The sequence below is a fragment of the Oncorhynchus keta genome, chromosome 19 (assembly GCF_023373465.1).
Source record: "Oncorhynchus keta strain PuntledgeMale-10-30-2019 chromosome 19, Oket_V2, whole genome shotgun sequence".
In the NCBI taxonomy this organism is placed as follows: Eukaryota; Metazoa; Chordata; class Actinopteri; order Salmoniformes; family Salmonidae; genus Oncorhynchus; species Oncorhynchus keta.
Window position 1 is genome coordinate 65,278,416 of NC_068439.1, and position 12,397 is coordinate 65,290,812.

The following is a 12,397-nucleotide window of genomic DNA, read 5'->3' on the forward strand; positions in this document are numbered from 1 at the left end:
CAAGCCTACCAGATGAGCTAAATGCCTTTTATGATCACTTCAAGGTAAGCAACACTGAAGCATGCATGAGAGCCCCAGATGTTCCGGACGACTGTGTGATCATGCTCTCCGTAGTCGATGTGAACACACTGCCCTTTCCCACCTGGACAAAAGGAACACCTATGTGAGAATGCTGTTCATTGGCTACAGCTCAGCATTCAACACCATAATGCCCACAAAGCTCATCACTAAGCTAAGGACCCTGGGACTAAACATCACCCTCTGCAACTGGATCGTGGACTTCCTGAAAGGCCACCCCAAGGTGGTAAGGGTAGGCAACAACACATCTGCCACATTGAACCTCAACACTGGGGCCCATCAGGGCTGTTTGCTTAGTCCCCTTCTGTACACCCTGTTCACCCATGACTGCGTAGCCAAGCACGACTCCAACACCATCATAAAGTTTGCTGACGACACAACAGTGTTAGGCCTGATCACCGACAATGATGAGACAGCCTATAGGAAGGAGGTCAGAGACCTGGCAGAGTGGTGCCAGGACAACAACTTCTCCTTCAACCTGAGCAAGACAAAGGAGCTGATCGTGGACTACAGGAAAAGCAGGGCCGAACAGGCCTCTATTAACATCTACAGGGCTGTAGTGGGACGGGTCGAGAGTTTCAAGTTCAATGGTGTCCACATCACCAACGAATCATCATGGTCCAAACCCACCAAGAGACTTGTGAAGAGAACACAACAACACATTTTCCCCCTCAGGAGACTGAAAATATTTGGCATGGGTCCCCAGATCCTCAAACAAAAAATTCTACACCTGCACCATCGACAGCATCCTGACCAGTTGCATCACCGCCTGGTATGGCAACTGCTTGATATCTGACCCAGTACATCACTGGGGCCAAGCTTTATGACATCCAGGACCTGGCGGTGTCAGAAGAAGGCCTAAATCATTCTCAAAGACTCCAGTCACCCAAGTCATAGACTGTTCTCTCTGCTATCGCATGAAAAGTGGAACCAGAATGTCAAGTCTAGGACCAAAAGGCTCTTTAACAGCTTCTACCCCCAAGCCATAAGACTGCTGAACAATTAATCAAATGGCTATTGACTATTTACATTACCCCCCCCACACTGCTGCTATTCACTGTTTATTATCTATGCATAGCCACTTCGCCCCTACCTACATGTACAAATTATCTTGACTAACCTGTACCCTGGGACATTGACTCAGTACTCAGTACCCTGAATATAGCCTCGTTATTGTTATGTAATCTCATCCGCATGCTCACACCCCATCCCTAGTGCCTGCATTACTGTTTGCCACAGCCTTAAATTGTACCATTTTGTTTTCCTCAGTCGCCCATGATGTTCAATATTTCAATAATAAGTCATTCGATTTTTCCATTGTGTTAATGATGGCGGATTGATTGATTTACATGTTTTTAGTCACCGTTTTTTCAAGATGAGTGATGAGAAGAGAATCATCCAGCCCGGTTACAGCAACATTTGAATACACTATTCCTTTTGGTATTGCATTTTGAGAGTAATGATTGAAAATGTTCAACTGGAAATGATTGTAAAGAATTAAGAATCATTTGACTAAACTTACATGTGCTTTACATAAAGGGTTAAACCATGAACCATAGATCCGTGCGACGTATATTCTCACAGTCACTTCCTGAAGCATAGTGACAGTGGTTGAAAAGTCCAGGCTTATTGAACAGGCTTTCAGATGGAAGTAAAAGCAGGCAGGCGAGCTCCAAACTGTCACAGAGAAAACCACGACATCAAGCTCAACCTGCTCAAAAGAATCACGAAGCAGCCTCGATGCCAGAGGATTCTGCCTGGGAATAGCAATGATTTCCCCACTCTGGATAACAAATGGAGGGAACAAACCACCCTGATGCGTTATATACAGTACCAGTTAAAAGTTTGGACACACCTACTCCTTCAAAGGTTTTCCTTTACTTTTACCATTTTCTACATTGTAGACTAATAGTGAAGACATCAAAAATGTGAAATAACATATATGGAATCATGTAGTAACCAAAAAAGTGTTAAACAAATCAAAATATATTTTATATTTGAGATTCTTCAAAGTAGTCACCCTTTGCCTTGATGACAGCTTTGCACACTCTTGGCATTTCTCTTGGCAAATAGTAAAAACAAAGAAAAATAATTGAATGAGTAGGTGTGTCCAAACTTTTGACTGGTACCGTATAAAAAGTGAATTACCACTCTAATATCCAGGCCGGTGAGCGGATCAATAAGATGCCAGAGGAGCTAATAAACAGCTAGCTAGCGCCTGGGCTGGTCCAGAGGCCTCCTCTCCTCTCTCTGCCCTGCTATTCCTCCCTGTGTTATTTAATGTTCACGTGGTGTCGTCGACCAACCCAGCCGAGCTGCAGTAGATAGCTTCATCTGGAAGAAGGAGCTGCTTGTCCTGACTTTTCTTCCCTCAGTTTTCATTCACATTGATGTTGTAGCTGTAGTAAGAAGGCATGCTAAATATTCAAATACTGTGTTTCCAATTTTCATCGATGTAAACAATCGGCCATCTGTTAATGGAGGCCATGTTTTGCCATTCGGCTTCCATACAAAGGAGGCATTTCACTCCAGCAGATAAATAGGATGGAATAAAGGCCTGATGATTAGCCATGGTTTCTTTGGAACAGTATGGCAGTGTCCGCCATTATTTTAATCGCACCAAATTAATTCAGTTATGCTAAATGAGCTAATTTCATGGTCCAGTGAACAGACAAAACTCCTCAACTGGCAGGAATTGTCTGTTGTGCAGCAGCTGGAAATGGAACACAATAGATCCCGTATAAGGTGGATGCTGTTTACAAGAAAGCTAATATTAAGCTCTGGCCAGTCCGAGCCATGCAGACATTAGAGTGGGTTCATTCAGTTTCACTACCAGTTTCCCTTTCAGCCAGTGGTTTGTTAACCGCGGCTGGGCTGATGTCACCCTATACTGGAGTCCTACAGCCCAGCTCTGAGGTGACTCTGGCTCCGTCTCTGTCTCACTTAGCAACGGTTCAGATGCACAGTGCTACCGTTACACTCCACGGCACAATGAGCATAATTCTTAGGAACTCCAGGTGTCAGAAATGAACAACACCCATGGCTGTAGCTGTTACTTACAGTTGAAGTCGGAAGTTTACATACACCTTAGCCAAATACATTTAAACATGTTTTTCACAATTCCTAACATTTAATCCTAGTAAAAATTCTTAGGTCAGTTAAGATCAGCACTTTATTTTATGAATTTGAAATGTCAGAATTATAGTAGAGAAAATTATTTATTTCAGTTTATACTTCTTTCATCACAATCCCAGTGGTTCAGAAGTTTACATACACTCAATTAGTATTTGGTAGCATTGCCTTTAAATTGTTTAACTTGGGTCAAATGTTTCGGGTATCCTTCCACACGCTTCCCACAATAAGTTGGGTGAACTTTGGCCCATTCCTCCTGACAGAGCTGGTGTAACTGAGTCAGGTTTGTAGGCCTCCTTGCTCGCACACACTTTTTCAGTTTCAGTTCTGCCCGCACATTTTCTATAGGTTTGAGGTCAGGACTTTGAGATGGCCACTCCAATACCTTTACTTTGTTGTCCTTAAGCCATTTTGCCACAACTTTGGAAGTATGCTTGGGGTCATTGTCCATTTGGAAGACCCATTTGCGACCAAGCTTTAACTTCCTGACTGATGTCTTGAGATGTTGCTTCAATATATCCACATAATTATCCTGCCTCATGATGCCATCTATTTTGTGAAGTGCACCAGTCCCTGCTACATCAAAGCACCCCCACAACATGATGCTGCCACCCTCGTGCTTTACGGTTGGGATGGTGTTCTTCGCCTTCCAAGCATCCCCTTTTTTCCTCCAAACATAACGATGGTCATTATGGCCAAACAGTTCTAATTTTGTTTCATCAGACCAGAGGAAATTTCTCCAAAAAGTATGATCTTTGTCCCCATGTGCAGTTGCAAACCGTAGTCTGGCTTTTTATGGCGGTTTGGAGCAGTGGCTTCTTCCTTGCTTTCAGGTTATGTCGATATTGGACTCGGTTTACTGTGGATATAGATACTTTTGTAACTGTTTCCTCCAGCATCTTCACAAGGTCCTTTGCTGTTGTTCTGGGATTGATTTGCACTTTTCGTACCAAAGCACGTTCATCTACAGGAGACAGAACACATCTCCATCCTGAGCTGTATGACGGCTGCATGGTCCCATGGTGTTTATGCTTGCGTACTATTGTTAGTACAGATGAACATGGTACCTTCAGGTGTTTGGATATTGCTCCCAAGGATGAACCAGGCTTGTGGACGTCTACAATTTGTTTTCTGAGGTCTTGGCTGATTTCTTATGATTTTCCCATGATGTCAAGCAAAGAGGCACTGAGTTTGAAGGTAGGCCTTGAAATACATCCACAGGTACACCACCAATGTACTAAAATGATGTCAATTAGCCTATCAGAAGCTTCTAAAGCCATGACATCATTTTCTGTAATTTTCCAAGCTGTTTAAATGCACAGTCAAGTTAGTGTTTGTACACTTCTGACCCACTAGAATTGAGATACAGTGAATTATAAGTAAAATAATCTGTCTGTAAACAATTGTTGGAAAAATGACTTGTGTCATGCACGGAGTAGATGTCTTAACCGACTTGCCAAAACTATAGTTTGTTAACAAGAAATTTGTGGAGTGGTTGAAAAACAAGTTAAGTGTATGTAAACTTCCGACTTCAACTGTATATTCCTCTGTCCCTCGGACTGTGTACATCCACAGCCGCTCTTCTATGCCGCACTCTCTTTCATTAATCTGAGGTTGGAGGCAGGACTGCTTTGGAAATAACCTTTTTTTTGTGGCTTTTGTATCACAAGCTTTGTGTTGATTTTGGACTATATTTCCTTTGTATTTGTATTTTGTATGTATTAACGATCCACATTAGTTCCTGTCAAGGCAGCAGCTACTCTTCCTGGGGTCCAGCAACATTATATACAATTAATACAATTAAAAAATATTTCACAACATTACATTTCAACACTTTTCACAACACATGAAGTGTGTTCCCTCAGGCCACTACCACATATCTACAATACAAAATCCATGTGTACATGTGTATAGAGTGCATGTGTTAGCATGTTGTATATGTGTGTCTGTGCATGTGTGTGTCTCTTCACTGTCCCCACTGTTCCAAAGGTAACACTTTATCCATGATCTGTTTCACCTGTCCTTGTGCTTGTCTCCACCCTCTCCAGGTGTCGCCCATCTTCCCCACTTATCCTCTGGGTATTTATACCTGTGTTTTCTGGCTGTCTGTGCCAGTTCTTCTTGCTTGTTCAAGTCAACGAGCGTTTTGCCTCAGCGCCTGCTTTTCCCCAGTATCTCTTTTTCTTGTCCTCCTGGTTTTGAACCTGTCCTGAGCCTGCCTGCCGTCTGTGACTTTGCCCCTACTCTGGATTACCGACATCTGCCTGACCTGGGCCTGCCTGTCGTCCTGTACCTTGGCCCCACTGCTCTGGATTATCGACCCCTGCCTGCCTTGACCTGTCCTTTGCCTGCCTCTGTTGTATTAAACATTGTTACTTCAACACGGTCTGCACTTGGGTCTTACCTGACACCTGAGAGTACAAACTGGTCATGTCTGACCCAGCAGACTTGGACCAGCTCCGCAACGCCATCTCCTCCCATGGGGGCCGTCATTGGTAGACACGAGGAGTTGCTTCGTGGTCTGACTGAAGGGTTCCCGGACATGGATGAATGTCATAACCTAGCATTGAATGCTTTGCGGGGGCAATTCCGTGGGTTGCTCCGGTGTCTGGGAGAGTGGCTGCCCAGAAGTTACTCCAGCTTCCCTCAGCGTGACAGACGATGCGGTGGATTTCCGCACGCTAGCAGCGGAGGGTGTAACCTGAAATAATTTGCCACTTTTAGAACATTTTCAGTGCTAGAATCAGTTCTTTAAAATCCATTTTCAGCAGTTCTGAGCTAGTCCTCCTAATATCGTTTCACCACACATGAAAACAGCGTCAGCTCCCGGCTGCTTTCGTAGAACGTTCGGAAGCAGCCTTTTAATGTCCTGTACTCACGCTCCAGGATAGCAAAAGGTTTTTGCCCCGTGAACCGCCAATGACGACATCTGGTGCAATGGCTGAGAAGGTCCGGACGTTCTTTTGCCTCTAGTAGTTTAGAAAACCCCTCGAGGACCGAAGGGCGGTGGGGCCCGATGGACCCGAGCCAGCTGTAGAATCCATTGTGGATGATGAAGGGGCCGCAGTCTCAGACAGCCTCACGGCCCGGTAAGGGGGGAAAGCTCTGAGGATCTGAACCCGAGGTAGAAGCCATCGGAGAGGGAGACAGATTTTCAAGGATCACTCTGCTTTCGTGGATGACAGTTAGAAAGGGGACACATACAGTCTATGTATTATGCATTGTACTATACTTGGACAGGAGTTGAAAAGTGAAGTCTGAGTGAATGAGGGGAGATGTTGTACTGATGAGTAATACTCAGTGTGTTGAAGTTAATGTTTACTATGTGTAATACATCATTCCAAATGATCCTCAAATAATTCTTCTGAACCAACTCCTCACTACTCACTCATTCAAAACAAGTAGGCCTACACATTCTGGTGAATAGGTTTATTAATTTACACAGACATTCTCACCGATGGTGCAACGGATATCAAAGATTGACACACATGACAATACGGGGACTGTGTAGTACTATAGATAGTTGTTTGGTATAGATGGTTATTGCTGACCCCCTGATGTGTTTGTTCTGACACATCCCTCGACAGGCAATTAGAGACACCAGTCTTTAGACGGGGCCCCAGCTGCCCCTTTCCCCAGACTCTCCCTGCCCCCTTCCCCCAGCCTCTCCCTGGCCTCTCTCTAGCCTCTGTACCAGTAATTGCTCGACACCACCCGGAATCCCAAACAAAACAAGAGTACAGTTTGGAAGTTGAGGACCGATGTCCAGCTCAACATATGTTATGACTGAGACAGCCACATGTGGTTGATGCCGTTATAATTAGTGTAGACAAATGATATGTCAAGTAATGTAACTGCGTATTTGTGTTGTCTCATTCATTGTGTGTTATGGGAGGTTATTAAAGGATAACTGGATTTCTTGGAATGATATGAGGTGCTTGACAGTGTGTGTAGCCCTGCTGTAAGTGTCTCTGTTGACACAGAACACTCTCCTATTCCATCCTCATTATCAGCTAAGCCTCAGTATTATTATAGTTCACACCGAAATAATGAATTTTTCCATGCTGCAATTAATGTAGCATAAAAGCAATTTGGCACATGCTTAGATTCTTTGTTTTAAATGTAGACTTTCTCTGAATATGAAAAAATCTAATCAATGGGAAAAACAGGTATTCTATTGCTAAACAATACAGTTATTTCCCAATCTATTTCAGAGTATTCTGTTGGTTCTCCTTGTAACACAATCAGCCTATTCATTGTTATCAGCCATTGGTTCAGCATGTACTTCTCATCGGACTGCCGTAAATCAGATTTTTTTCACCTTGTTGGCTGATTGTTTTCCATCTTGATCCTTTCTCAAATAGCGTCAGATTGCTTTCTCTCAATGACAATCTCTATTTCTGATTACAGTGAGTCACTCCTAGGTTGGAACATTCCTACAGAGCGGGTACTAAGCAATACATAGCAAACTGCTGTGAGTGCCATAAATTAAATTCAAAGACACACACTTGTTTAGTGGTATTTAAAATGGTATGAATGTTCATGCAGGCTTTGATAGGTATTCAGTTGTAAATCAGCATGTTGTGGGAGGAGAGAGAGGATGCGTATCCTTCCTGTTAGTGTTGTCAGAACAGTCTCAGAACAGTCCTCTAGAGTTTGGATTGATGTCTTAAAAGACAGAAAAGCTGATCTCTTGATCTCTTCCTGCGTTCTACAGGGAATTTTGACCCCTGCTACCATGAAAAGAATGAGAAATGTTCCCTAGTCCTTCTGTCTCTTTCATTTGCCTGACGACTCAAACTGAATTCCTCCCCTGTTCTACGTCTGCTACATACTTCAGTCTGAGACTGCATCATTGAAGTCCTTTGTGGTGACGTCAAAATATGGGTTTTGTACAAAACAAAATAATCAGCGATTGGATCCTCTCTAACAATTCATAGTGTCAAAGCTAATGACACATTTTCAAAACGGTGCTTAATCCACATGTGTTCTGGCTCTGGCCCAGAGCTGGTTTCTGGGACCAATCAGAACGGTTCAAATGTCTTTGTGTAAATGAAATCGTCAGGCAGGTACTCAGATCCAGACTCATTGGGGAGAAGAAACTAACATCCATGGGCGTGAAGTAGCGTTTGGCTGGAGGAAGGAGTTTGGGTAGCCAGGCAACTCGTTCATAGCTGTCTGTCGTGCATAGCAGTGTGACTGGCCCCATTTTGTGTTCAGAAAGAAAATCCCCCTGGCCAGGGCTAGCTAAGCATGTTTATAGATCTTGAAAGTACTCCTGCAGGAATGTACTGGTGGTGTCTAAAATATATCAACAACATAACTGCCACTCTCATAGAAGTGTATCCATCCAATTTGTTTTGGCCTTTGTAGTGTCAGTGCTTTTGATGCTCAATCAATGCCATATTTAAGCAGTTGTAGCCCATTTAAATGGATTGAATTGATTCTGGCTTTCTAAGGATTTTCTGGCTAATGAAACAACAATACAGTACATAGCTCTACAAATGGAACCCACAGGGATAGAGACAGCAAAGTACATTTCAATGGTATCCATGCATCTTCTTTAATAATTGCCTTTGTCCCTAGAGATCTTAGATACGGCATATGACTGATTTTCAATTATTACACATTTTTGTGTTCTCTGGTGACTTCGTTTTTGTTGTACAGTACTTCATTTACTGCAGTGGGCTAAATCAATGTCACACCGAGTGTTTCTCGGTAGTCTTAAACAATTCTGAAAGACGACAACAACTCCTGTCAAATGTTGATTGCATCAAGAAAAGACCAGACATCAACATCACCTTACAATTTAATAACAACTGGTCCACCCTCAATAACACCCACTTCTCATGCTGTCATTGTACTGGTTCCAAAATGATGCTGAGCCACACCAACAGTCAGTCAAAGGGTAATGGAAAAGTGTTTGTCTGCTAGTAAGGCAGGCATCCCTGTACTACTGCAGCTGTACACTCACCACTCCTTCTCTCCACAATTTGACTGGTGATGGATGGTGTTTGTCCACACGGCCGATGTTCATTACAGCAGATACATAGGGAGGGAGACAGAGAGGTAGACAGCAGCAACCTGGCCCTCCTCTCCGTCTCTCCACATCGAGCACTCTTTATTTTCCACTTGTCTGTCTTCATACGAGGAGGCATGAGAACACACCTGTCACACTGAGCTGGGTCTGTGCTAGGGGACAGGCACGGGTATGCTAGTCCAGCTAGTAGATTTAGGCCAACAGTACCTAATATTTCATATACCATTTGGCCATTGTGGTATAATGGTAGGTAAATGTCTTTGTCCCATTGCATTCTAGTGACTCCCTGTGGTGGGCCAGGCGCATGCAGGCTGACTTCCGACACATTGGTGCGGCTTGCTTCCGGGTTAAGCGAACAGCAGTTGAAAGAGTTTGATACTTATTTACATTTTCTACCCCTTTTTTTCTCCACAATTTCCTGATATCCCATTGGTAGTCCAAAACAGTCTTTGTCCCATCGCTGCAACTTGGGTACGGACTTGGGAGAGGCGATGGTCAAGAGCCATGCGTACTCCAAAACACAACCCTGGCAAGCTGCACTGCTTCTTGGCACTGCTCGCTTAACCCGGAAGCCAGCCGCACCAATGTGTCGGAAGTCAGCCTGCATGCGCCTGGCCCACCACAGGGAGTCACTAGAGTGCAATGGGACAAAGACATCCCAGCCGGCCAATCCCTCCCCTAACCCGGACGATCCTGGGCCAATTGTGTGCCGCATCATAGGTTTCCCGGTCGTGGCCGGCTGCGACACAGCCTGGGATCGAACCTGGGTCTGTAATGCGATGCAGTGCCTTAGACCGCTGCGCCACCCTGGAGGCCAGAATAGTTTTAACATAAAACTGATATCCACGATAGGCGCAACAGCATTTGTTATTGTTTATGTTTTGCACATCATCATCTGCACATCTCCAGTTTTAATGCTAAATTGTAATTATTTCGCCTTTATGGCCTATTTATTGCCTTACCTCCCTAATCTAACTAAATTTGCACACACTGTACATAGATTTTTTCAATTGTGTTATTGACTGTACCTTTGTTTATTCAATGTGTAATGTGTTGTTGTTTTTGTCGCACTGCTTTGCTTTATCTTGGCCAGGATTCAGTTGTAAATGAGAACTTGTTCTCAACTGGCCTACCTGGTTAAATAAAGGTGTTCTCAACTGGCCTACCTGGTAAATAAATAAATAAAGGTGAAATTTAAAAAAAAAAAAACTCATGTTTTGAGGAAATGAGCATCCAGCATCATGATTTTAAAAAATGTACAAGGGTGCAAGGATATCAGAGGGAAAAAACTGTGTTTGTTGTTTGAAGTAACATCTTGCTTGTTGTCATTTTGTAAACAGACACGACAGTTTTACTGCTATGGATTCCAGCTTTAATTTTAGGCATTTCATGTATTTCTTTGTCCACTTTGTAGGTTTTAATGTAATTACAATCTGGAACATTTGAGAAGTGTGGCACTGAACCTGTGTTGGATGAGACCTTGTGTTTCTGATTGTATTGGGGAGCCTGCTCCATCAATATCCACTCCTCAATGAGACACACAAGCAGACAAAAATTATGCTGTGGGTGTGTTGTTTGGCAAGGATCCAACAAAAAATCTCTGCCTGATGTGTATTTAATCGCAACACCCACGTCCTTTGTGGACAAACACGCGCACCATTTCTAGAGGCAGAGGAATGATAGATCTTGATATGCAATAATGCCACTGACCCCAATCCCCTGGATGATTCATTCTGAGAGCAGGAGAAAATATAAGTGGGAGCTGGTGGATAAGTGTTGTTTAGAAGTAAGATTAGTGGTAGTTGGTTGATAAGTGTTGTTTAGAAGTAAGATTAGTGGTAGTTGGTTGATAAGTGTTGTTTGGATGAAAGAAAAGTGGGAGCTGGTTGATAAGTGTTGTTTGGAAGAAATAAATGTGGGAGCTGGTTGATAAATGTTGTTTGGAAGAAAGAAATGTGGGAGCTGGTTGATAAGTGTTGTTTGGAAGAAAGAACTGTGTGAGCTGGTTGATAAGTGTTGTTTAGATGAAAGAAAAGTGGGAGCTGGTTGATAAGTGTTGTTTGGAAGAAAGACAAGTGGGTGGTGTTACTTGGCTTTGTAAGTGAAAGGGAATGCTTGCCTCTGTACCAAATACCAAGGTTTTATGCTAGAATAACCAATGCACTGCGCAGCAGGCAATGGCAAATGTTGGGCTGGAAGGCACGCTTGTCTGATTTAAGCAGTGCTCAGAATTGTGAGTTGAAATGTGAAAATGCAGGTCTTTAGGGAGTCTATTGAGCAGAGGGTGATAATGCGCGAATCGAATATATTCAGTCATGCGTTCGTAGGCGTAAGGACCGGGTAGAGGTTTAGGAGCTAGAAGTACCATTTATGAGATGGATGGATTTTGTTTTATTCCCTCTTCATTTGTTATAGTTGGATTTAGGATGTGTGCATGCACACTTCTCTCTCAATACCCACTAGAATTATCCTCAGCTTGGATAGCTGGCGTTGACTCAAATGACCTGGGGTGTCATAAGTGCTTTTTGTACGCCAGCAGTTGGATTGCTAGCGCTGGGATTTGAGAATGGGATTTATTCTGCCAGTTGATTGTGAAATAAATGGCATTCAAAAGCTAAATGTATGTTGGCTTAGTTTTACTCACGGTGTACTCTTGTTCTGCTCAGAATTAATAGCCTTCTGAGATGCCGGTAAAGAGGCAGAATAAATAATTGTGTTGCAAAATGTTAAGCAAAGCTTTTAACTTGACTCGTGATGAAATACTGCCAAAGTAGCAGTAGTACAAAGCTTTTCCCACTTCAGAATGAAAGATGATTCTTAAAAACAAATGTCAGAAATGAGCTCATTGTTGAAAGTAAAATACACATTCAATTAAATAAGAATCTCAATCTCCTCCAGACTATGCACCCTTTTTAAAGAGTAGGAAAAGTGTAGCGTAGAGAAGTCACAGAGGGGAGGTTTTTCACCCTTTTAGCCATTGTTCCATACCAATAAACACATTTTATCTTGATTACAATATTGTGGAGTGCTGGGTGATTGACCTACGCAATTAAATCACTGGCAGACAGATGTGTAATCTTGCATTAGCCTGGGTACATAATTGCACTGACTCTGACTCTGGCTGGGTAAAGCAATCGGGACTTAGCT

At 43.1% G+C, this 12,397-nt stretch overlaps 1 protein-coding gene across 1 annotated transcript in view; it reads left to right on the top strand.

Moving 5' to 3' along the window:
* Positions 1-12,397, top strand: part of LOC118397873 (sodium/potassium-transporting ATPase subunit beta-1-interacting protein 2) — a 162,375-nt gene that overhangs the window by 120,487 nt on the left and 29,491 nt on the right. The gene's annotated exons all lie outside the window — the stretch shown is intronic.